General features: G+C 39.3%; 1 protein-coding gene across 3 annotated transcripts in view; it reads right to left on the bottom strand.

Annotated features, from left to right (window-relative positions):
• The window catches only part of ARHGAP6 (Rho GTPase activating protein 6), a 322,422-nt gene that overhangs the window by 102,365 nt on the left and 192,403 nt on the right, over nt 1–27,654 (bottom strand). The window contains exon 1 of one of the 3 annotated variants that reach the window (XM_026797134.2): nt 17,362–17,680. The exons of the other annotated variants lie outside the window; for them this stretch is intronic. The gene's annotated coding sequence lies outside the window, so the exon portion shown is untranslated. Of the gene's footprint in view, nt 1–17,361; nt 17,681–27,654 lie in introns of those variants that run through there. 3 annotated transcript variants of the gene reach the window in all.

The raw sequence follows: 27,654 nt of genomic DNA, 5'->3' as shown, positions 1-27,654 counted from the left end.
CATGTTTGGTTCATGAAACAAGACTTAAAAACTGCATAAGAACTGCAAAAACATCTATTTAAGGTTCTGTAACTGTGCATATTTGTGTTTCATTTACAACTACATTAATGGCTTAATACCTGCTCTTCAATTAAAATCAGCAACCTTTACTAAGAATTACCTCTGATTTGGCATAAAGAACCCAAGGGGGAGGCAAAGAGCCCTTTTGCAGCCTAAGTCTTCCAGTGACATTTCAAAGAACAGGAGCATTATCCAAATTCTCTTCACCTGAAATGCAGCTGTTAAATGCCCTTAAATTTCAGTAATAAAAACCACCACTAAATTAAAATATGTAAATTTAAACTAGTGAATGTACAACAGGCACTTTTTTGAAACCTAAAGTGAGTGTTTCTATACTCTAGGATGTGATGTGTGGTTTCCACTCTTGTATCATTCCTGCTGGATAACAGCAAGCAGCTCAGTCCCAAAAAATTGCAAGGGTTAAAGTCTCTCCATGGACAGCAATTACTGGAGCACATCTGTGCCAGGGCTGCTTCTGTAACACTGCAGCAGAGACAGCCAGCAGAATTCCCCTCTGCCACAGGTTTGCATCATCTTTCATTTACTCTATAATACATCATCATTCCTACACTACAAAGAGCTCCATAGTAACCAAAAAGAGTTTTAAAAACTTTGCAAAAAAAGTCACGGTCGGGAGGAAGGGAGAGGACGAGAAGAAAGGAAGCTATGAGATAAAAAAATTTGTCCCACTGATATCCACATCAAACAAAATTTCATCAGGCAGAACAAGGGATGCATTTGTCCCTTGAAAAGCATTCTTTTCAGAAATGCTTGAATCCCTGCTTCCTGTTATGTAAATAATTTCTTTTCTGTTGTCTCTGTTAAGATCAAGCAGTCTTGCAAATGACTCTGAGCTGGGCAAACACAGAGCCATTTCTCAGCTCAAGTCATAAATTACTGATTGTTTTAATATACTGGAAAATTGGCAGGAAGCGGGGGAAGGTACGTCAGTTACACAAGGCTTTATACCATCACTTATCCCTGCCTTCCATTAAAAAAGCCTTAGTTGCTGTAGCAACTGTCAAACCACACTCTGGTTCCTCTTCCTCCAAGATACAGGACTTCTCCAAAACACTCACACACAACTCAGCTCTGCTCCAGCCACAGGACAGGTTCCTGGCACTTTTGCACTGTTTAAAAAGAGGCTCTCCAAGGAGCTGACAAATCCCTTGTAGGCCTTTTATTCCAAGGATTGCTCCTGTAGAATAGAAATCCTTAAGAAATCCTTGAAATTCTTGGATTTCCCCCCATACATCTACCCTCTTTTTTTTCTCTTCCTTTTTCCTCTTCTTTCTCTGCATTATACAGAATGTTACTCCACTCAGCTTAATTCACCACTCCATCCTCCAGTATTAAACAAAATGCCCACACATCTGTCAGACGTCCCTTCCCCTCTCATTCCTCCCATCCTGGGAGAGGCACATGCAATGGGACAATGTCACAAAACACACACTGCAACACCTCTAGGTCAGGAAATCCAACAGCAGAGAGAGGCTTCCTACCCAGCACCTGAAGAGAAAATCCTCTCCACAACCCCATCTTCCTAAAACACTCAAAAAATTACAGAGAGTAGAGAAGAAACCATTAGCATGAACAGAAAGTTCTGTCAGAAGCAGGACAAAATCACACACTACTGAAGAAAATCTCATGAGGAAGTGAAAACATATTCCTCCCCTTTGTGCAGCATGCCAATATTAATGATAAGCAAAGTTCTGGAAGCTCTTATGTGTTCAAAGACACTACCCAGGGCAGGATGCTGGCACAATAAAGGGAGGGCTTACCCACCTTCTATCCTCCTTCAATCCTTAGTAGCTCCATCCTATTTCTAGCTGGAATGTGATGCTTAAGAAAATGTTCATGCCTAAATGCTTTTTTGTTTTAGGAACACTTAACACAAGCAAATTTGTTATACAAAATGGGATGATTATTTTTAATTGCTCTTCTGAAAAGAAAGCATCATAGTATTGCACAGATTATCTTCAAAACACATACAAATTCTGCTCTTCCAAAAGAATTTCCATCTTGGATATACTTGACTTTTCCAGTTTTATAATGATTCTTCTGAAGTGTGTTGTAGAATGGAGGATTAATGGTTCCACATAGAATTATTTTTGGTTCCTCTAGCAAGACCTAAATTACCCAACCACTTCACCCTGTAGTTCATTTCTTCAGCACCATAAGCATCACTTTCATTCCCTTCTACCCACACACTTGTTTCTCTGACAGGGCCAAAATGAACCAAAAATGAACAATGCACTTGTGCTGCCTGCAGCAGCAAGAAGCACGGAGGCAGCTATGGGAGAAGGGCATGAGTGTCCATACAAAGTTAATTGCAAAGCAATATGCACAAGCATACCCTGAACCCAGCTTTCTGGGAGTTTACAGTGGAAACAGCTGCATACTGGCCCAGCTACACGTTATAAACAAGGTAATTTCCCTCCTGGGAGCAGTGACACACCAGCCCTGCTCTGAACCACAAACCAGTCTGCTCCTCAAGCGAACAAAAATCACTCCCTGCAGCTAAGGGAGGAGGTCTGAGGGATGTTTGCGCTCACTCCCAGCTCGGCCCACCAAGAGCAGTTACTGAATAGGCATTGGTGGCTGCTCTTCAAAAATTCTCAGACCAGCCAATGTATTTCTTCTGCACTTAAGAGATTGATGGACTGTTCCCATACCTTTGCTCTTCTAGTCTCTCTCTTTTGTATCTTGTGTTTGAGCAGGTGCTCTAAGGAGGCTTGGTTTTCTGTGCTCAGCCACTCTTTCCTGCTTCTGGTGCTGCCCCTCTTTTACAATATCCCTAATTTTATGGTACCCCATGATTTATCCAGGATCATGCACTCACAGGACAAGGGCTCAGGCTGCTATGCTAATGAAACAACCCTGAAGGAAGTGCAGGATACCATTTGCTTTTTATTACCACTGGGCATCTGTACATCTTGCACAGAATGAAGAAGCAGGGCAGCCAGCAGCTCAAGGCCACCTTGGGACATTTTTGTCTGTCAGGTTTCAGGCTACAACAGAGTACATCAGAGCAATAAACAAGGGCTGCTGTCATTTGCACTAAAGCTCCCAAACCACAACTTTGAGATTTACATCCAAAAAAGGTGTGATGGAGTAGAGCCTAATTCATTACAGTGTGCTTAAATACAAAGCAAAGCAAGCACTCCATCTCATTAATTCACCAGCTAAGATCAGTCTGAAATCAGCCAGGGATCTTCATCCTAAACATAAAGACATCCATGCAGTTCCAAAGCCATATACCAGAATACTTTCCCAGATGTGAACAGATTGGATTGAAAAGTTACTGACCATAGAAATTCATCACCACTTCTCAGCTGGCATATCATATTTCAGCTTTTTTTTCTATTATCCCTATACAAAATTGTCCAGATTACACAAATCTCTTCAAATACAGCATTTTAAATGTGACAGCCAGCTGACAGAGCCAGCCATTGAGCACAAGGCAAGTATTTATAATACTTTCTTAAATACTTCCTCTATTATTTACAGATTTATGTTAAATGTTACATTATGAGCTGTATCACCCATTTTTGCTGCTCCAGTAGTTGCAAAGTTGATTTCACTTTCAGTACTCTACCTCTTTAATCTGAATTCTTTTGGTTTTGAATGATCATGTATAACAAGTAGCTCTGCTTCGTCAAACATTATTTTCCTAAAAGCTATTGTAAAGGGACACATCTTCAAGCCAAGTTTTACTCATATATAAACAAGGTGACACTTTAAAAGCTGAAATTATAAAATGTGGAACAGTATCTGTCTAACTTCACTGCAGAGAGAGATTTTAAAATTCTTTTTTTTATAACTTCAGATTTTTAACTTTAGAACGTTGTCTCTGTCTGCCCGTAAATAATGAAATGAATCTGTCCTTTAGAACAAGCAAATTTTGATAATATTTTGAGTTCTGCTTTACCTACAAACCAAAATGGACCTCTTACCACACATATCCCACTCCTGGAGCTGATTAGACAGCTCTCTTTGGATAAAAAAAACCCCAATCAAACAAACAAACAAACAAAAACAAACAAAAATACAACCAAACAAACAAAACCCCAACGAAAACCCCCACGGCATAAGGAGAAAAAGAAACTTGCACTCATTTCCCCAAGACAGGAAGTTTGAGTACATATGGCCTGATAGAAGGAGGGGGAAAAACCCCTCCAATGTCTGAGCCTAGCAGCTTGGCTACTTCTGAATCCGTACCAGGATACAGCAAGTTCCTCCTTCCAAAAACAGCATGATAAGTCACACACTATAGCACAAGCCCTTAGGGGTTTTGTTTGGTTTTTCTGGTTTCTTTGGGGGGAGGGGGGCTGTATTCGTGTTTTTAAGTTTCTAAACAAAAAGCTTTACAGCTCTACAGAGGAGTAAACAGCTCCAGGATAGGGCAAGGAAACATAAGAAAGCTTAGATTAGGAAAGATTTCCCCACATAACCACCCGCAGCAATACCAAAAAGCAAAGAAAATCAATCTCCTGAGAAAGTAGGATTCTTTTTTTTCCTTTCATTCTTTGTACTTTCTTTCTCTTCATTCATATGAGGAGCTACTGTTACTTAAAGGTGATGCACTGCAATTGCTCAAACAGTTTCATCTCCTCCAAAGGCAGATTGTAAACCCTGCCCCCCTAAAACATAAACCACAAAGCCCCCACTTCCCTTAGCAACATTTTCATAGCAAAGAAAAAATTTTGCAGATATCAAGTACCAGTAGCATATTGAGTTATCACAAATTTAAAAAAATAAAATAAAAACCTGTGTTTCAACAAAGTGCAATATAATCACATTCCAATAATAAAGTCAACATTATGATGTAGAAAACCACCAGGAGACTGCAAGATCTTGAATATCTACTGCTGAACCACAGAATAGCATTGGTGAAATAAGTCAATACTTTCTTTTTAGAGGAAGGAATCCAGCTCCAACCTCTTGTTAGGACATATCTACAATATTAGTTCCTAAAATATCAGTCTTAATCCACAGAGAATTTTCCCAATCAAATTTCTTTTGCTGCTGTGAGAAGACAGAAGGCTGACTACAGCTTATGGATGTACCATGACATCTGTGTATGGACTTGGCCACGTTTCTAACTGCATGTAAGAGCACAGAAACTCAGGCTACACAACAAGTCGGGTCTGGCCTGCCCAAAAATTTTGTTTGCATTACTTGCCCTTTTGTTTTTTTCTGCTCCATATTCTGGAAGCTCCATAGTCCTCTCCCAAGCACACACCTGGCATAAATGCTCTTACATGACAGTGCCAGCTCCCTCCCCATCAAGTCCATGCTGCAAATCTGTTAAGTGCAGCACCGGCTCACAGAGGAAGGGTTGTTGTGCTTTACTAAAATGAAAACACAGCTTAAAAAAGGAAAATCCCTCACTGCTTTCTACAGAACTAAGCTATGTTACTTAGAACTTAGCACTGGTTAATGTTACTCAGAAATTAAAATGTTACTCAGAAATTAGCACTGGTTATCTGAGTGCAGAACTTGATCAATGCAGAAAACAACCAGGTGAGCCACGTAGGCACTCAGAAATTAATGACTACAAGCAATCCTGAGATATTCAATTATTATTAGCATTTGTTAAATGTAAAAAGGAGAAAAGAAGATGAAACAACACCATGATTATATTGACATACAATTTACATCAAGCTATGATGTCACTTGCAATGACAAGATGTGGAATTCACACATGCACTAAAAGAATGCAAGACATTCTGAATTCTGTCTTGCAAATCTTGTAGAGTTCAGAGAGGAAATTACTTTACAAATGCCCTTGCTTATCATGATTCCAGCAGTATTAAATTCACTGTGAAACTACGATATGATATATAAGGTTTGTGGGTTTTTTACAAGGAATCTCAGGAGGGATACATTGCAAACAAAATGCAACAGAAACTTACCAGTCAGATGCATCTATATTGATCTTGCCCCTACATCCACACAGATAATTAGCAGAGCATCAGAAAAATAGCTGTTTGTGAGAAATGAGCAGGAGCTTATCTCCAGAAATAATACTGTTTTTAAAACTTTAGCACATCTGCTATTTCAGTTGCCTGTAATTGTCACCCCAAAGACTGACTCACATGTCACATGATTTTTACAAAAAGCATAGTTTTATTAAACTATGCATACATTTACTTTTAATAACCTGCTACATATATACAAAATACATCTGTGTATGTTTAAAGGGGCAGTATTTTTCTGGACTTTTCTCCTTGGACTCCTGGCATGTCCTGCTCTTTCACGTTTCAATTGTTGTTAAAGCTGTAGTTACCATTTGAATTACTGTCATAGATCACGTTAATACAAGTGGCTTGTCCAAATGCTTAACGATAATAATAGAAGCAATATAAACAGACTCTACTGCAAGGAATAAAATTTTAGAGCATTTTTTTGCATCTGGATGAAGACATACCAAGAGTTTCTATGTAAAACACAGCACTCTTGGAAGCCATGAAGCAGGCTTGCTCAGAGTCACACTAGCCCAGCATCTCATGTGAGCTCCATTTCCTGCCTAAGCACCACAAGTTCTGTCAGACAGATACCAGCAGAGGCAGGGGAGCAGAGCCTGGCATCTCTGTAAACACCCCAGCAGAGCAGGAACAAGAAAAGCACCAGCAGCTGGACACAGCTGAGCTGAAGGACGAGCAGAGGAAGTGTGAAGGCTGTAGTGGCCAAGCTAAGAGTGAGGCAAAGATGGTGGGACAGCGAGAAGAAAAGTATTCTACTTATCATGTCCCCAGCCAACATTATCAACCAGTTCTTGCCTGCTCTGTTCAAAACTGGATGACTACTGCCATTTTAGTTTCATTTTTCCATGCTAGCACAAAATCAACTCCAAATGGTTTCTAACTACCCAGGAAGCAGCAACCCACAGCAACTTCCAACACCAGTCAGCTTTGATGAAGCAATCCCATTTAATGAAAAGCTATTATGGTCTCAGATTACAACAGGGTGACATTTGTGAAAAGCTGTTGCATTTCAGAACCAATCTTTCATAGCAATCAAAGTATGAACATGTACACTCACAGAAGAAATGTAGAATGCTCCTAAATTCTTTTCTGCGGAGAGAAGGGGGGAATTAAAAAAAATAACAGTGGGGAACAGCATCATCAAAAGAAAAAGAAGCAGTTACATGTACTGGAAGGCTGCAATAAGGTCTCCTCAGAATCTTCTCATCTCCAAGCTGAACAACCCCAGCTTTTTCAGCCTGTCTTCCTAGAAGAGGTGCTCCAGCCCTCCGATCATCTTTATGGCTTCCTCTGGACCTGCTCTAACTCATCCATGTCTTTCTGATGCTGAGGAGCCCAGACCTGCATGCAGGACTCCAGGTGGGGAGTCACAAGGGTGGAGTAGAGGGCATGAATCATCTCCCTTGACCTGCTGGCCACCCTTGTTTTGATGCAGAGTACCACTGACCTTCTGAGCCATGAGTGCACACTGCTGGCTCATGTGCAGCTCTTCATCCACAGGAGCCCCCAAGCCCTTCTCTGCAGGGCTGCTCTCAGTGTCTTCTTCTCCCAGTCTGTCTGGGACTGCCCTGACTCAGGTGCAGCACCTTACCCTCGGCCTTGTTGAACCTCAGGAGGTGCTCACAGGCCCAACTCCTCAAGTTTGTCCAGGTTTCCCTGGATGGCATGATACCTGCTGTGGTATCATCTGCAAACTTGCTGAGGGTGCACCAATGCCACTGATGAAAATATTAAAGGGTGCCAGTCCCATGAGTGTCCTGAGGGACACCATTTGTCACTGGCCTTCACTTGGACCTAGAGTCACTGACCTCAACTCTCTGTCCATCCAGCCAATTTCTTATTGAATATTGATCCACCCTTCAAATCCATGTCTCCAAACTGGAGATGAGGATGTTGTGTGGGACCATGTCAAAGCCCAAACAGAAATCTAAGAAGATTACATTGGTCAGTTTTCCTGTATTGGCCACTGCAGTCACTTGATCACAGAAGGCCATCAGGCTGTCCTTAAGGAATGATTTGTCCTTAAGGAAGCTGTGCTGGATGTCTCGGATCATCTCCTTGTCTTGTATGTCCCTTAACAAGGCTTCCATGAGGATCTGCTCCATCATCTTCCCAGTATGGGAAGGAGGGCTCACCAGTCTGTAGTTCCCTAGGTCTTCTTTTCTCCCCTTTCTAAAAATAGGACTGATGTTTCCTTTTTTCCAGTCACCGGGGACTTCATCTGACTCTCAAGACTTTTCAAATGTAGAGAAATATATTCCATCTTTGGAGTAATCAATAATTCAAATAATCTATTACCAGAAGTGTAAACTTCAAATGACTGGGCTGCACATTCACATTTTGTCTTTGTGTCCATGTATAATCTTTTTTAAGCTAAACTGAAAGAGTAGGGGGAGGGAGTGGATTTTACATTAAACAGAAAATGCCATGCAAAAATTTATGTTAGTAGTGATGCTTCTGCACTGAATAAACTACATGCAAGCCAGTTTTATAAATGCACAGCTCTTGAGGACACAAGCTCTTACAACAGTTCTATAAATATGCTTTGCAAAATGTTTATGTGGGCTCAGTGTGTGGGCAAATTCACAAATAGACATGCTAACTCCCTTCTTCCTGATGACCAATAACCAGAAGAGGAAAAAGAAGAGATCCCTTTTAGATGAACAGTCTAGACAGTTCAAAAATAGCCTCTGTGCCCTTGCCAGGTACATAGAAAACTGAAAACGTAGGAACCATGGTGCTTACTAATACCAGAGTGTTGTTTTGACTGTTTTCCATCCACCCTCAACCTTCTGGATTTCAGCATGGAGATTCACACCCATTCAGTTCCCAGAGAAGGCCCCTTCATCCCAAGGCTTAACTGAGATGAACCATCAGCAGGTTTCCAGACCTCCATATTGAATGAATATTAGGAGTGTTGGTGATGCAAAGTGGCAACAGGTTTCAGAAGCTGAGACGTCTTCAGAGCGTTAGCTGATCCTTTCCCTATTTGTTCTAAAAAAATTCTTTTCTGCTTGCTTGCTAGCTTATGACACATGCTTGGCCTAGGGAAGGAGTTAAAGGTAGCAAGGAAAATCACATTCCCTCTTTCCTGTCCTTGCGTTTCAAAAAAATTAGCAAAGCAGAGTTGTTTATTCTTCCAAGTCAGTGTGCATGTTCTGTGCACTCAGGATGACATTCCTCCACTGGAGACATGTGGAGTTAGATAACATCAATTTATGTTAAATAATCTTAAAATAGAAACACATACAGTGCTGTTTGAAACTTACTAGGTAATTCTTTCTCACAGTCTGATTCTGCATGTTGTTTTTTGTTTTCTTTCAGTGTGTGGGAGATATTATCTCATGTTTCAGTGGATGTGGTCATTTTCTCTCTGTGGCCAAGTTTATAGATTCTTGCAGGTTCTGTTCCCACATTGGGGGACTCTACATTTCCCTCAAGATCCTGGGTGAGCAGGAATATGTAAAACTCCACTCTACAAGTGAGCCTTCACAAACGTGAAGTGACTGAAACTAGAGAGCCCAGGGACAGCAAGAGCTGCTGCAGGAAGGTTTATCACGCAATGATCTGGGTGTTACACACTCTAATTTCTCAGTAGAGTGCTAATGCTGCATGCACACTCTGTACCAATACAATAAAGTAATGCTGCAACCATCACATCATATCATAGATGGACCAATTTTAATTGACAGTACTGAATTATAAATTATTATGTTTAGCACCAAACTTCAAGTCTGTAAACACTAACTCCACTCTGCTCTTACTAGCTGCTATAAATTTGCCATTAGAAACTAAGTACTGTGGAGAGACTAAAGTTTAATTGGTTTTTTTATCTTCTCCTCACAAAATTTTGATACTGTCAATATGAAGACAGTTCTGCAGGTGAAAACTGATGAAGTTACCAAGCTTCTAAAGACAGAGCTGCCATGACCTGGCTCTGCTCAATACTTCTCCTGCCATGGCCAGCATGCTCTTTAACTGCTCCTTTCCCAGCCTTCCAGCATGCTGTAAATTTGTCCAGTAGCTACATAGTCAACACAGCACACTATACAGAAGACAAAAGAGATTGGGTTTGAATTCATAAGTGCAACTAGAAAAAGAGAAAGTGAGCCTAAATTTAAAAGTTTTAAAGTGAGCCTAAATTTAAAAGTTGTGCCTACTTTTTCCCTGCCTCCCTTCCTTAACTCCACAGTATGCATCAGCTCTAACTTGTTTCCCAAGGAACATCACCAAAGTCACTGTCAATCTCTAGCCTCAATTTCCCGCAGAAAGCATGCAAGTTCCTAAACCCCAAAATACTACAATTGGGAAACATTAATTCTGGATGGAGTCCAGATCTGATGATATAAAGTACATTTAAAGGCTTGGCAAGTTAACAAAAAACAGAAGCTGCCTAACTACATTAAGAAATACCTCACAATGCACACACTTCAAGAGGCATTTTCTGAAGCTTTATAAGTAGCCAGTTTCTTGTATTTACACTCTCCAAAAAGCCATTGTTAATGGTTCTCATAAAGCACAAATCAGACAAATTAAATGCTGCAGCCAAAGGTGATTCCTCCTGGCCCTTAGAAGCAACCATGCTTACACTGCTGAAATGATGATGCATTTTGCAACATTGCTTGGAAGGAAAGAAAAACAGCACGCTCACAAAATCTTAACTTTTCTACAACATCCATTTTAAGAGAATAAGGTAATAAGAGTGACTATATATATATATATTTTAATGCAAAGATGCTAGAGTTTTACTCCATGATATAATTCAAGTAACAAACAAAAGAAAAGGATACAATAGAAAATTACTTACCTGGAAAAAGAATTCTTGTTCCTCAGCAGATTATCTAACTTTATTTAAAAATTACAGCTGAGTTTTTCTCTAACAAGCACAAAAAGTTCATACTTGCTTGCCCTACTGAGTGGAAGTAATTATTTTCTGAACTGACAAGTCATTATGAATGTAACTTTGTATTTCTAACCCCAAATCTTCTTAAGTATAGACTGAATCTTAACTTTGATCTAAGGTGTCACACCACCATATTTATATGAATTCCTACATCATACAGGGAAACTCAATACAACCCAATTTTCACAGAGCTGGCTATTGAAATAACCTGAGGTGACAAAAAAGGTTAATGCTGAAGGAACTAAAGCAAATCTTTCCAAATTAATAAAATCCTACACCAGACTTCCAACCTATCCCACAGGCACCAAACTTGCTTAATAATCTGCTATTCGTCATTCAAATCTTAGGCTGCAGTAAAAGAACTGTATATCTGGTATCAGACTAAGAGAGAAACAAGAAAAAAAAATTGACCCAGCCTTCTGCATCATGATCCTGGAACAGTTTTTTATTCAGCCAAGCATGTCACATAAGCAACCACAACACTATTGCTACACTTTTGCTCCTAGTTACCAGAGGAATTGCATTTTGGCACCTAGTTCATAACCTGTTACAAATGGCCTTTTCTGTTCAGAGATGAAAATTCTGTGATGGGTATTCCTCCACCTTCCCACAGGTGTGTCAGACTGCAGCAAGTCCGACATGGCGATGTCCTTCAGGCAGACCTGAGGTTCATTCACAGCAAGCCCCCTCCTGTGACAGAGAGCACTCAAAGCCTGAGAGAGGCCTCTCATAATGTGGAGTTTACACTCAGAATCAGACAACTCTAATAATTCTGCATCAAAACAAACAAAGGAAAAGACAAGTCATTGAAGTGTTTCTGTTCCTGTAAGCAGGAATGGCTGGAATGAAGGTAACAGTGATCATGTGCACGGTTCCTTGCATTTCTAGGTCTTCATGTTGGTACTTCACTAAGGGTTTTGTATTTTTTCAGTCAGTTTGGAGAGTTCCCAAAGCACTGCTCATTTCTAAAATGCATGAATTGGCTTCCCTGGAAATAGCACTCAGCTGGAAAAGAACATGAGTTATAAAAGTAAAAATTACACCAGGGAATAAGAGAAAGAAATCCTCTGCCTTTACATTTTAAATTTATGAAGCACTTTGCTATAGTGAAAAATTCACGTAGCACAAAATCTTGGGGAGCAGACTGAAGAAAAGACAATTTTGACAGCCTGGTTTTCCTTTAATTCTATGTTTCTTCCATCTCCTCTTGGTCCCTTGACATCTTGGTCATGCCTTCCCATCATCCACGCCTTTAATCAATACTCTACTGCCCACATCAACTTACAAATCAGAAGCACTCTGGGCACCCTGATACTGCATTATCCTGTAGACAGAGACCATTGCAGTTTTCCATACAGCCAGACTGGTGTGGTGGAAGATGTGTTACCCAAAAGCCCAGACATTTCCAGAAAAAGCCTGTGCTAACAGCATGTCATCATTCCCTGAGAAAGATGAGCGCATTAGAAAATGAGTACATTTTTGCAACTTCTTTGAAATATCATCTCAGGAGCTCCTTGAGTTTTCATGAGGAATAAAATCTCCTCCTGCTTTTTTTCAACAAGACCTTTAAATTCTCCTCTTTCCTTCAGGTAGCTTTTTCTACAGCCAAGACCATAACATTTCCTTACATTGTTACTGATGCTATCATTATGAGTGCAGCATTTGCCCTGGAAATATAATAGGAACTCATAGATTATATTATCTAAACTAAGTACTATTTCCCTTCCCATTCACTTGGAAACTATCCCAAATAAAGCCTAACACACAGTTTACAGTTCATGCCCACTTAGGATTACATTAACAGCAGCAGATTTGCATGTAAGTAAATGCATCATAATTCTATGCTGTCACAGCTTTTGGTTGATGGGCACTTGGAAATTCACAGTAAACTCTGTGAAGTGCAGTGAAGTTTCTGTGTTTTTAAACCACAATTACATGAAAATCTGAATTTCACATTTTATCCTGCCTCTTAAAGCGAGGTTTGAGCCCTCAGAGTTGTGCAGACAGCTTGGAAATGTGCATGTTAAGAAAACAAAAATCTAAAGGCTCACTGAATACAGATTTTTTAAAATATACCTCCATATTTTTGAAACCATCTCATGATTTCTTAATGCTCCAGATTGGACAGTTTGGCTGCAAAGGATTTTTACAGAAGTTTAAAAGAGTTATGGCATGTTATGAGAAAGATGTAAATACATGCACAGCTTTCTCTCTGTCAAAGCATGATTTGCAGGTCTCCTTAATAAAAAGGCAGCTGGAAAGCAAAACACTTTGAGGGATTAACAGCAGAATTAATTTGCTGTGGTTTGGTCATTTGTGAATTTTACAGATATGCTCCCACAGCAGAGAGAGAAACCAAATTATTTATAATGCTCCAATAGGAGAGCAGTTCTAGTGTATTACATCTGGAAATGAATATTTATATAGTGAATAAGTTTTTCTATTCAAAATAAACTACACAAAACTAAGCATGGATATCTTTTAAAAATACAAATCAAAATACACATCACTGCAGTATTGATAATAAACTAAAAAAGCCCCAACATCCATAAGAAATTACACAGTTCAATATCAGACTGTGGCTGTACATAAGTTTGTTCCAAACATATCTTTACTCACACCTCACTAAACAAGGCATATCTATTCAGGATATGAAGTCACAACAGTGCAACAGTGATAGTTACCTTCACAGAACTCGGATGATTTTTACTGATGGTGAAAATAAAATACAGAAAACTGAGATTATGTCAGATCATTACAGAAAACAACAAAAAAGAGAAGCAGAAAGAGTTAAATCTGATCTGGTTAAATCCAAATCTGCAGCCCTTTATACCTGCTAAGCACTGCTGACTGCATTTCAGATCACTCTACCATGTGCCAGTGTTCCATTAAATGGCAGCCTGTGAACTGCACTCTGGGATAACTGCAAGTGAACAAAACACATCCTTTACTCTTGCTGTCAAACCCCCGAGCAACCAAACACATACACATACATAAGTAATATTTGATATTCTCTGAATGAGACACTCTGAATATGAGAGATATTCTGAATATAATGATACAATCACTATTCAGAGATTATATTCTCTGAATATTCTCTGAATTATTTCAATGCTGAGCATGGTAGTCCATAGTCCACTTCAAATTTAGCTTAGTTTAATGTATATTCAACTGTCAAATGTTATGATCTGAGACAATGAGAGACTTCTCTTTGAGCAACATGTCTTACAGAAATGTGGTTTTCAACTTCTTTGAAGACCATGGTCAGGGGTTAACTCTTTCCTAAAAAAAAGGCACCTAAAAGTGCTGTAGATAAAGCATCTAAAGGTCACTGTAGATAACTTGTACAAAATATAGAAGTAATGTGAAGAATGTCACCACATAACACATACATTTCAATAAACATACACTTTAATGGGGTGGTGTGTCACCTTCTTCCAATCTCCCCTCTATTCCATAAGATTCTACTTCTTTCTCTCAGAAATAAAAAAAACCAAAACAGTCTGGAAAAAAACCCCTCAAACTATTTGCAAAGTAAGTTCACCAAGGAATTGTTTTGGATTGACACTAGTATCACATTTTCTTCTGACATTCTATAGTCTACTATATTTAATCACAATCAATATTTATATTGCCTTACTTTGACACACATCAAGGTAACATGTCTGACATTGTACTCAGTGTAGGCAGTTCCCACTTCTTAGGATCACAATTCAGTCAGATGTAATGCTAAATAAGATTTTAAGACAGCAGATGGCATCACTTAGTTATTTTTAACTGTTGCACACTGACCATTTACTGTGTATCATAATCCATTTTTCATTATGATAATCCATAATCCAGGAAATAACAGCCAGGATGAAAACAGACTGGCTCTAAACTTTGAGAGGGACTACGAAACCAGATCTGCTATTCCATCTTTCTTTTAGAATTTCTTTCTCAGTGTTCCTTGTATAATATCTAGGATATTGTAGGGTGATGAAAAAAGGCAGAAAGATGTATTTCCTTTGTCAATTCAGATGATATGCAGATTTGAAAAGATAAACATAAAAAAATTTAAAAAAGGTGTCTGTACACAGGTTCAAACTGCCTGGAGAAAGGGGAATTCAGAGATGGCAATGTACCCAGTCATTTTTCTGAACCCTTTTCAGAATAATAGAAACATGCTCTACACAGGGTGTTTGGAAAGCTCCTGTCACAGTAGTTAGCAGGTGTTACAGCCACAGTGTGTCATCACAGAGGTGCATTTTTCCATGTACTGTGAGGAACCTGAGCTTACAATGCCACCAGGGAACAGCCAGCTGGACCACCTTCATCAGGCTCGTGGCAAGACTGTAAATTCCAGGATGGCAGCCCATGGTGCAGACCTGGTGCCCCTATGCTGGCTGATTCCAGGTAAGGCTGTTGGAATCTGTCTCCTCCTGAACCACAAACAATTCCACAGAACAACAGAGGGTCCTTTGATGCATGGGAAAGGGGGAATAAACCATACAGAGAAGGGCAAAAATAAGGTCAGAATACAGGAGAAACAATCTCCTCCTCACCCACACATGCACAGGTCTGCTTTCCTTTGTCCACTCTTAATATTTTCTCTGGTCTTACTTTTTAAAAATTTTTTTCAAAGATCCATGCTGTACACACTGTCTGAATTTGGAGACTGCAGTCTTAGGGAATATTGAGCAATTCTCTGCAGGGTTCCCAAGAGCATCCTTACTGGCTGGGTAAGTGCAAATGCCCACCAGAATTCACACTGAGTATTTAGTGTGCATTTTATAGCAGCCAAGAGCTTGACCTGAGCATCTTCTGTTGGTAGTAATAGATTGTTAATGAATAACAAGTCACGAAAATCAACAGGGCAAAGGAACTTGTGTGGAAGCTATAGGTTTCTTCAGAAAAGAAAAAAATACTGCAGAAAATACTGAAAACAAATGTTAGAAGCAATGAAGGCATTATAAAGTCTTTTCATTTTCCATCTTCATAAAGCTCAATTTTCTCCCCTAGTGTTCAGATCAGCCACCAAAGCATTCATCCTTTATGCTCTAAGCCTAGGACAGAAATAAGCCTTTTTAGTCACTCAGAGCACATCATTACACCTCTGGAAAGCAAACAGAGCTCCAAAAGCTGTGAGGAACAGAGGGGAAATCTCTGGTACAATTAATTACTTTTTTTTTTTTTTTTTTTTACGGAAGTCACTTTCTAAAATGTTGTTAGTGCATATATTAGACAAAATTTCTTTCCTCCATGGGTTCTTTTCCAGCCGCTAGCAATACAAATTGAATGTAACTGAAAATAGAATCCATAATAGAATGAATTAGACTTATAGATCCAACAATAATGTGAATCCAAACTAACAGCAGTATGACTGATGTCATGATAATTGGCATTGATATTCACTGTAGCCATATGCTTTCTGCTGAGTCAGTTTTTGAAATACCAAAGTCCAAAAGATAGACAAAAGAATAAATTCCTAGAGGTCATCAAATAGTTGGTAATGTCATTTGTAGTGAACATCACAACCATAAAAACACGAATTATCTGATGCAGGTGTCTCCAGTACCAGTGGTTTGCCTCAAGTGATCTTGCCCTGTCCTAGGGTAGAGCTGCAGCTCCACAAAACAGGATTTGGACACAAAATCCACAAGACACAAACTCAGGAGGTCTGTCCTCAGTGTCAGAGGTGAGGTCAGGCAGACTTTCAATTTTAGCTGAAGAATACTCATTGAAGCATCAGACCATATTCTGACATTACTTTGAGGACTAAAATTACACACAGAGGTCTTGCAGGGCTGTCTAAACCAGAAGCAAGTCACTTGCCTAAGCCCTGCTGCAATCAGCAGCTATTAAATTGTTTTAAACCCTGCAAAATACCACTGAGGACTTCCAGTACTTTTATGTACCTAGGCATTTCCAAATATCTGGTCTCTAGATACAGGTGGAGCCCTTTAAAATTCCTCAATATGGAAGCCATTCTGTCCTATTTTATGAATTTTGTGGTAACTGAATCTCACAGTCAACCTATGTACTGCATTCTTTATGCACAGGCACACACACACAAACAGAGGAAAAGCATTGTCTAAAATCACAGGGAAGTTCTGTAGACATGCCTACATTATTTTACAGGCAGCTACATTGAGCTTTTGAGCTAAGCTGTGTTAACCAAGCATTATATTGCCCCCAGGAGAATTTATTTATTTTCTTACGACAGGAATAAGCAGATCTCCAGAGCTCCAACAATTCCTACCACGAACCCCGAAAGGATTCAGGTCATGATCTGCCTTCCTGCACCTACAGAATAATTTCCTTCCCAAATATTCCTTCCCATTTTTTCTAGACTAGTCTTCCCACCTAAATTCTGAATTTAAATAATCAGTAAGAACATTTCTCAAGTGCATATAACAATCTACTTACACCTTTATCCCAATCCCAGCTGTCCTAGTTGGTTTGCAGACACCTGTGCAGAATATGCCAAAGGGACTGGCAATCTCCTCAGTTCCTTTAACAGAGTGCAATTCTGAAAACAAGACAAATTATCTCCTCCTTTCTGTCTTCTACAGTGCTTCTGAACTGGTGGTAGGAGGAGCAGAAAGTCTCCCTATCTTGCAATGTGAGAAAAAGCAAAAATTCCCATCAGAAGTGACTCACCAACATTAATCATATATACACCAGATTGAAAGGCACTCAGAACATGAAGTCAGAATCCCAGCCTCAGCTAAGCAAATGAGAAGTAAATGTCTCAGTAATACCATATTCTTTTAACTGCTCTATCTGTACAGTTTTGCACAATGAAGCTGATGAATATAAATTTATTGTTTCTAGCACTGAACTTCCACTGAGAAGTGCTGCAGAATCTTTTGGAAGAACAAGCAGCTGAGTAGCATGAAACTTCCTATGTCCTGAAATGAATAAGCACCAGTGTAAAAATTTTCACATGTAAAGCATTCGTATTCACATGACTTGCCACCTGGCCTGTGCATTAAAATGAATATTCTTATAGCTTAACCAAGCAGATGAAGATCAGAATCTTAAACAACCAAATGACACTGCAGGTCAAGATATTTAGTCTCCTGTTTGCTTCTCATGGGGAGTACTGTGAATTTTTATTCACCAGCACAAAATCCAAGTAAAAAAATCCATAGTGTACTGTTTAGATTCAGGACTACAGCTGAATATAGGGGATTAGTAGGCTTGAAGAAAAAGAGAAAAATAGTAAGAAAAAGTCCTACTGCCTCCAAAAGAAAGTTTGAGAATGAGAATATTTCTTTTCTTATTTAAAAAAAAAAAACACAACAAAGCCATCTTTGGACATATACACATGCTACTTGAATCTACAAAGCAGGGAATTTCCCCATTCACACATCTGCCATACTGCTCTACATTCTTCATAAACTGGATTCAGACTTTTTGCCTTTCTAGTAGTCTTAACTCTATATAATAGTAACTTTCCAGCTCTCACAGCACTATACCCAGAATTATGTATAATATATGAACAATATTCTATTAGCCACAAAAAAACCAACAGTACGAATACAAAAAGTAAACGACACTCCTCCTATTTTTCAGGGAAGTATTCCAGTGCCCAGAACTAGATTTTTATAGTCTGTCATAGTCCTGTAAACTCAGGATAAATCAAGTGCTGCTCTAGCACTACCTTGGCATAAAAGAAATCAAGCCTCACTCCAATACAGTGCTTGAGCTGCTGCCAAGTTAACAATATCTATTGGCATTTCTGGAAGCTAAGGCACAACTTCAGCATGAGCAGGGCTGCTCTGAGCAAGAGACCTGTTCCGTTCAGCTCAACACTCACCCGACAAATAGGTTTAATATATAGCACTGTGTGACACACAAAACCAGGCAAGGATGTAAATTTAGCTCCTCACTGATCTGCTCGAGGATGTTTAACTCAAACACTGTAACAATCACTGTAAATAATAACAATACTTACGTAAATCCTGCCTATGACTCGCAAACTTAAGAACAAAATGGTCACATTTTCTTCTGAGTAGAGGTATTTAAAAGAGTCCTGGTTTAAACTGGGTTCTGTTATACTTCAGACATTTATATTTCCCTAGAGAAATGCTTGCATGACTTCAGAGCTTCAGTCTGTTCTATTTCCTCACACAACACAAGACCTTGCTGCTTTGGACAGATCATGTCTGGCTTCTGGTATTCCCTCTCCCAAATCCTGACAGGGAGCAAGACCCCCAGGATGAGCACAGTGATAATCTCACTCTCTGTGACATGGGACTATGGCTTTTTGCACAAACATGCTGCTTCAGACTTAGATCACAACCACCCACTTTGAGAAGCTTTCTGAGGCAGATTGATGCTGTGCCCTCATCCTTCGGAAAAATCAAACTTGATTTCATCATCTGAAATCTGAGGTACCCCAAAACACTCCTCACTTCTGAGACACTTGGGTCTGCTTGTGCATCATTCAAGAAAACAAAAATATAGAAAACAGAATCATAAACTGTCCATGATGCCACATTTAAAGGGATCCCTAGCAATGTCAGTAAACTAAGTTAGCCAGTCAGAAAAGAGTTAACTCAGTTAACTCTGAAATAGCTACAGAACTCCAGTACAGACCCAATACCATCTCCCTCTCTCTCTGTTATGAATACAAAGGAAGACAACTTTGCCCTAAAGGAAGCTCACATCAGTCTTTCAGTAAATGTTAGCTGGAGCAGGACCACGCTCATTTGTTCTGCTTCCACACCTTGTTTGTGGAAGTTTTTCTAATGTCTTACCTGGCAACAACTCTGGACACAAGGAAAGCCTTTTTTAAAACAGAGCCAGGCTAAGGTTCACAAACTTCTCATGATGATCCTGAAGGTTTTATCTTACAGATTCAGTCACTGCTTTGTAAAGCAAGAAAGACAGATGTTCTAATTTTTGGTGGCTAGGCTTTTCCACATGTATTTTGACATGTTTGAAAGAAATGCACTCAGTAGAAAGGGTTAGAGACATCCTAAGATGAAATGTCCCTGAAGAATAACTCCATATCCTCTAGGTAAAGATTTTATGAAGTAAGTAAAAAGAAAAACTGGTGATAAAGTGACCCAAATTGCTACTGATGGTCCCAATGACATGTTATTGTAGTCTGAAGAGCAAAAGCATGCAAGATATTGAAAAGTCATATTAATAATGTACAAAAGTTCAGTCTAAGGACTATCACTTTGGTTGTTACATAAGATCCTATGATAAAAAAAAAAATCAGAGGAAGGTAAGTCTTTGTTTCTTGGTAGATTTCGAGAACATAAAAAATAACTGCCTGATTTTACTTTGAAAATTAACATCTTTACTCTCTTTTTGTGCAGTGTTAGAAATAAGTGGGACTAATACCTCACATGATTTGAGAGTTGTGACTAGTAAGAACAAATCAACCACAATCAGCCTGCAATCTACATTTATAACAACATATACAGCTTATTGAATCCAGAGCAGCAGAGGGGACCAATCCATACTCCTGTGAAGTTCCCAGCTCTCCACAATCACTCCAATTTACATCTGAGAACACCAAAACAAAAGGTTGGTGCCACATGCCTAACAGGGACTGTACACAGGTGTTTAAATTTAGAGTGGAAAACTGCACAGCTTTCCAGAGCCCTTCTGGCATGATCAGTAAAATGTCAGCCTGGTCTCCAAAGCTCAGCCCCACCACACTGAGATCCACAGAGCAGGGCCTGAGAAGGCAGAAAGTACAGGAGGTGGTCTCCCAGAGGTACATGTGAAAGGCCACATGCTTACAGGACAAAGAGATGACCAGTTTTCATTCAAAAACGTGGAAACAGGCTATTCTGAAAAAAAAAAAAAAAAGCTTCATGGTCAGAACACTACACAGATATGAGAATATATTTCTGAAAAAAAAGACCAAAAATAAACTAAGAAAAGGGTGAATTAAAAAAAAGAAACAAAAAAAGAAACAAACCATCAAATCAAACCCAAAAGTCAGATGTGACCACCAGTGGAAAAAAAATACTAAACCAAACCAACATAATGGACCAGAACAAACATAAACAGAGATTCCCAATTTTCGGCTATTCTCTAACCTAGTGGCTTGAAGCTCTTCCCAGAAACTGGCCTTGGAACCTCCCTCCAGGCCACTCTGGAGAACAGTGAACCCACATTTTCTGGGTCCTGTGGAGCCCTCTCTCACACTGGCAGGTCTGTGATGCAGCTCCTGCTTCATCCTCTCCATTGCTCAGGGAGCTCAGGCACTCACTCAAGGCTGCAGCTTCCGCTCCAGAAAAAGCCATTTCAAAAGTCTGTTACAACTTTGCCACTTGCCACTTCCCTCTCTATTTTCATGGAGCCCCAAGGAAATTGTTTCAGGTCAGCAGGAAAGCATTTGCAGAGCAGGCACAGCAGTGCAGCAGCAGTGTCAGACGCAGACCCCACCCTGCAGCTCTCTGCCCAACTATGAGTGCATCCGTGTCCAAGGTCCAGGCCTTAATCCCTTCTCCTCTCCAGATGCTTTACAGCAACTGCTCTCAGACAGGCTGGAACACAGCGTGAAGTGCTCAATTTCAAGTACATGTCTCTGCTCTTAAGACTCAGATTCCTCTTTCTTGTCTGTTTAGAAACGTACTGAAGTAACATTCACCATAAATAAAACAAATGTCTTTGGAAAAGGCCTCAGCAAGATGCTCAGAAAGTCTTCTGCAGTTTGTGATTCCATCTGTTTCCTTCTCCAGTTTAACCTGACACGTTGGCTTGCTATTAATCTGTGTGATACTTCAGATATTTTCAGTAAGTCCTACTGAAAAATTTTCCTCCCATTTAGACTAAATGTGAGTTTTTGGCCATGTTATCTGAATTTTTTCACTGATCAGAGAAGAAGTTCTAAACTAAGTTCTCCATTGATAGAAAGGGGCTGATCTGAATATGGAAAATCAGGAATTGCAATTTAATTAGAAAACTCTCATGAAATTTAAGTCTCAGAGGCAAGGGGACAGTTTTATCTTCTACATTTCTAATTAATTTCTACCCTGTTAAGTACACCCAAATTCACATTTGCTTTCATTTCTACCTAATGATATAGAAGTCCCAGAAAATTATGCTGGTAAACAGGACTAATGACCAGTCTTGATGGTGATATAACAAGAAAGGAAAAAAAGAAGGATCATGAAAAATTGTAGAAGTAAGCATTCAATACCCAAAGGGAACAATTCATGGGAAGTTAATGAGTAGCCAATATGGGACTGAGCAAGAAATCAACAGTGTCAGAAAACTATGGAAGAAAAGCAGCAAATGTAAACAAGGAGAGCACAGAATGAAATCTGTGGGCAACAGATAGAGAAAAATTCAGGGCTTTAGAAAATGAGAAGCATTGAAATGAATTTCAATTGAATTGAAATCCATTGAAAGTCAGATGCATGAAGGTGAGAAAAAAACAAGGCCAGAAGAATCACAAATAACTTCAAAAAATAAGCCACTGTTAAAAAAAAAATTATGTGATACACAAATTTTGGCAGTCTGTCAAATTTTAACTACCTTTTAAATTACTAATTATGTGTTCTAATTGACTGAATAAGACACAGTTTCAAGAGTTTTAATGTTACCCTTTTTTTTTATCTCTGCAATCTCATCTCAGTGGAGAACCAAATGTCTTCAAAGACAAAAACAGGGCATTTGCTTCAAGAAAATCTCTGTCCCTTAACACTACAAGAAACCCAAGTAAAGGTCTATCCTAAATGAAGAACAAGGCAGAAACTTCAGCTACATCAGTGGAATAGGATTTTATAGGTCTTTGTCAAAATAAACCTCTCTGAGCAAGCAACCTATGTTACTCATATACAACCAAGTTACTCATCTGAAGCATCTCCATTTCTTCCTAACTGTTCTCCAGACTGACTTCTCTTTAATCAAATAAAAGACACTGTTGGGTCCAAAGCCAGTGTTATCGCCTCCAGGTCACCTCCCATCCCTCCTCTGTGGGCAGCAGCACTGGGGCACAGGAAGGGCAGGGAGCAGATTCAGGCATTTCCCCTGCAGATTAGTGCTGTAAGTAATGCCTGGCCCAAAGTGCTCCTGCTCCTTCAGGGACAGTAACACAGAACATGTTGTTATTTACAAACAAATGAAAAAAGGCCAATTGCACGCCTTTCACTTATGATGCCTTTCAACTACACGTGTCTAAGCTTACAATTATATAACTTAAGGTGCATTGGCCATGGGAACATGAACTCATTTTTGTACTACTGCTTTTCCTAAAATTACTTTAACAGGCAGATTATTCATTTAAGATAGAGCATTAAGTCTTTTTGTTCAAATTCAATGAGAACACTTATGCAATGCATGTCAAAATGAAATAAATGTGCATTAAAATCTGGCCTTTGATGAGATTCAATGTATAGAGAGTAGTGCTTACTCTGGAGCCACCTGGAAAGACATCCTTTATCTCTTATTTTAATTTTACCATTTCAGACTAATTCTTGCAATAATTGTTAATGCTTAATTAAGAAAGATGACAGCAGAAGTAATCTCTCTTAGAGGATCCAAAATAAATATAAAGCCATTTCAGAACATCTGTTGCTAGAGATTACTATTGTTGAAAATGGAAAAAAAACTGGATTAAACTGATAACGTACATCTAGGGAACCCTGATAAAGTAAAAACTCCTGTTCACAGCTCTCTGAGAACAGAGGATTTTATGTATTCTGCAGAACTGCATAAAATGCAGAGCAAACAAAGATTAATCACTTCTGTGCCCATGGTCACTAAAAGGCAAGGAAAAATTTTACAGATTTTATAGAAGAAAACTGGGTTTGAAATTGTAGGGAAAAAAATGTTCAGAGTACCTGAAATTTTGCTGGAAATGAAAGAAAAGTTCAAAGGAAAGGAAACTTCCATTTTTGCAGTGGAGAATGCAGCAGTGAGAAAATTAATCTTGTGCATTAATCTTAGCATTCCTCCCAAGTGACTCAGGCCTGCAGAAGAAAACATTCCCACTATCGGGTTAGAAAACGTCATGTTTCCCACACAGAAGGGAGGAAAAAAGCCTGAGCAGGGCTGGTTTTACTACTTTTCTCCTGATTAATTTGCTTGGAGACCCTTCGTTGTTCAGTTTCAGATTGCTGAGGAAAATAGTTGCCATTTACGAAAAAAAAATTGAATTAGTCCTCGTATGCACAATAAGCTTGAGTCAGACATTTCTAAACAGTTATTTAACTATTTATAATTTATTCTAATAGTTCTTGGTAAAAGCATCTTAGAACCACATCAGCAGCAAAACAGAAGATAGGCTAATAAACTCTGTGGCAACGTTTACACGCTTAAGAATTATAAATACATACTTTATGTGGTGACGAGCAGAACAGAGAGTCCAGTAAGCAATGAAGAGTGGGCTCCCCCTTGGTGAGCTGGAAGAGTGAGAGAGCTCAGGCAGCCACCAGCAGCACCTGAACCTCCACCATTTCTAATGTCTGAGCCAAATATCTCTTTTTAAAAGCAAAACCCCAGCTCTGTTGGGAGCACTGACCCCATACAGTTCTCAGGTGCCTCTGTAAAAGCCAACGCTGTTACCAACAGGGAAAAAAGCACATGTGCAAAAAGGACAGTCAGTTCTGATGCTTCACTCAAACCCTCCATGCCTGCAGAGCAGAATCCTCCTGCTGGGCACCATAGCATTAAGGGCAGCTACAACCGGTGCTTCCACAGCCAGCGGCGCTCAGCAGGCGGCTCCCGAAGCTGAGCCCGGGGGAGCAGCAGCTTTGCAGATGTGCCCCAGCTGCAGATGTGCAGATGTGTCCCAGCAGCAGGTGTGCAGATGTGCCCCAGCTGCAGGTGTGCTCCAGCTGTAGGTGTGCAGGTGTGCCCCAGCTGCAGGTGTGCCCCAGCAGGTGTGCCCCAGCTGTAGGTGTGCAGGTGTGCCCCAGCAGCAGGTGTGCAGGTGTGCCCCAGCAGCAGGTGTGCAGGTGTGCCCCAGTGCAGGGGCTCAGAGCAGCAGTGTCCCCACTCAGCAGCAGGAGAGCCTCGTGCCACAGCAGCCCTGGGCCTGCTCACCCTCCCTGGGACAGGAGACGCCGCCCCAGTGCAGGTACAAGAAGGAGCAGCAGGATGGTCACACCCACACCTGCAGGACTCAAGGCAGACCCTGATGCATTTGAAGGAAGGATGGGCAGGACACAGCTGAGCACTGAAAACTAATTTAACTAATTGACTGTCTTCATAAAATATGTGGGACAGCAAGGTAGGAGACTCAAAAATGCCTCCTGTACAGCCGTGTAAAAAACACCAAAGCTTAACCACTTGCAAAACAAGGAGTCAATTAAACTATACTGAACACTATACAGATTGTTATTTATTAATCTTTAAATTATTTCCCAAACAGTTACTCAGCTAAGCTTCTGATCTGTTTTGTATTAGTGTCACATGAAAGTTGAATTTTGAATGATTTTTCTCTATTGTTATTTATACATGTAGCAACCAGTTACAATTCAAAACCAGTATTTTACTGTGTCCCTGAAAGAAAATTATCAGTTTGGACGGAACAGTTTTTCTGTATCAGCTTAGGTCTTTCACGAATTGCCTTTTCACAATACAACATTTGAAAAAGAACTGAGATTTCTGAAAATAATTGTATTGGCAAGGAAGGAAGGCAAAATATTAAGGGCAAATATTTCAAGCTTTTAAAGCCAAGTCTTCCTATTATCAAGTCCTCCTCTATTCCCAACTTCCTGCTATTTTATTATATTCTACCAGACAGAAACGTTGTAGAAAGACATAAAACATGATTTAAATGTTTTCCCTCTCTATGTATACCTTGCATGTTAGGTCAGTTGCTCCATTTCACAGCTCAGCTGAAAATTTGTAATAAAAACACAGAGGTAAAATACTTTTGAAGAATGCTGCCATAAAATATACAAATTCTTTTATCTTTCAAAGAAACTCAAGGAGTTTTTCCACTTGTCACACAATGGTAAGTGATGTAAGACAAAAGGATGGAATGAAAGTCATTAACAGAGAAGAAAGATGGAAAAATCTATCTCACAGTGGTTTACAATATCCTTAGTTTTGTGTTGTAAGAGGGGTTTTCTTTTTGGTTGCTGTTGAGTTTGGCACAGACAAAGACAAAGTATCTGCAAATCACGACCTATTAGAAACTTCTATACAAAAAAATAAAATAAAGCTTATTACTAGCTAGGTGTTCATTTTAATCTGTCAGCAGGTTACAAAGAAAAGATGAAAGTAAGCACAAAGAATTATTATATACCAACTACATTTGACTGATGAGTGTTCAAGGTGATTTTAAAAATTAACACACAAAATGTGTATATTGCAGACTTTGCATTACATATGTGAAAAAAAGACTGTGGCATTTATTTCAAGACAGAATACAATACAGAAAGGTCAGATTTTATGTTCTTATTAAAAAGTTTGAAAATTAACATCTTTATTCCCCTTCTGTCACCAGGTTCTTAACAATTTCACCAAAAAGGAGCACCAAGTAGACACCCAGATATACTCATTTTTTCATCCATTCATAGCCATTTTTTCATCCCTTCACAGCCCACTAATTATTGTAATCTGCATTCATGTTAACATTCATAGTAACTGATTTGTTATAAGCACCTTTCATACATACACAGACATGGATGTGAACTTGGGGAAGGATTATAAAAAAACTTCATAAAGAACTCTACTAATTTCATCAATGTCTGACAGCTTCACTGAAAGACTTCACTGTAAAGATACAACCCAGGACTAGATTTTAAATCTAGTTAACCTTCACCCAGTAGGGCAGAAACTGCAGATTTTGTTTCATTTGGAGTACCTGGTGTTCTAATGCTTCAGAGTATCTCAATCACATAAGAAAGGCATCTCTTACAGGCAGAATCTATAAAAACAGGAATAAAGTCAGATGTTGATCCCTAATAAATGAAATAAGAACAACTATCAGACAGACATTCTCAGAATAAACAGAGAGATAGGAAAACCTAAACCATTGAGAAGTGAAATAACATCCCACAAGAAAGTCAGTAAAAGAAAAAGATACCCAATTCTATTGACATATTAGATTGGCCTCAGGGTGGGATATTCAACCTCAAAAAAGTCAAACATACCAAGTAAGGTCAACTATAATTTAAGATTTGTTATAATACCCTTATTCTTTATTTAAAAAAAAAAAAGTTCAGAGATTTCTTTGACTCAAATTTTGCATAAATAATTAGAAATCCTAGAATTGTAAGTGTTAAAGAAACAATCTTTATATAGCTACAGATCTTAAAATGCGAATTTTTTATAAGAGCCCCTCAGGTATATTTCAAGCTGTCAGTTTGGTTAGTAATATACTGAAAGCTTAAGAGTAGAAACAGTCTGCTGAAGTCAGTAGGTCTACACACACTGAATTCAGTTGCACAGCATTTTCTCTTTAATGCTGATGCTCCAGAACTGCCCAGGAAAATGCTTTCATGGTAGATAAAAATTAAAAATATAACCCACTTCGTTTAGCACTGAAGTCAGAGATTACTCACCTCTTTCATTCAATAAAGACTGACTTCTTGATCTACAAAACTTCCTGGTCACCTATCAAAACATTCCTATTTGCTCCACTGCTTATTATAATTATTAGGGATCCTTCTCAGGAGTCATTTGACCTGCCCCTCATTGATATTGTCCCATTCCCTATAATATTTGTCTTCTAATCCATCCATCTGCCTGGATGAGCTCTGCATCTTCCTTTGCCCATTTCCTCCTCCT

This window comes from Zonotrichia albicollis, chromosome 2, assembly GCF_047830755.1.
Source record: "Zonotrichia albicollis isolate bZonAlb1 chromosome 2, bZonAlb1.hap1, whole genome shotgun sequence".
NCBI lineage: Eukaryota > Metazoa > Chordata > Aves > Passeriformes > Passerellidae > Zonotrichia > Zonotrichia albicollis.
This window is presented reverse-complemented; position numbering and strand designations above follow the sequence as displayed.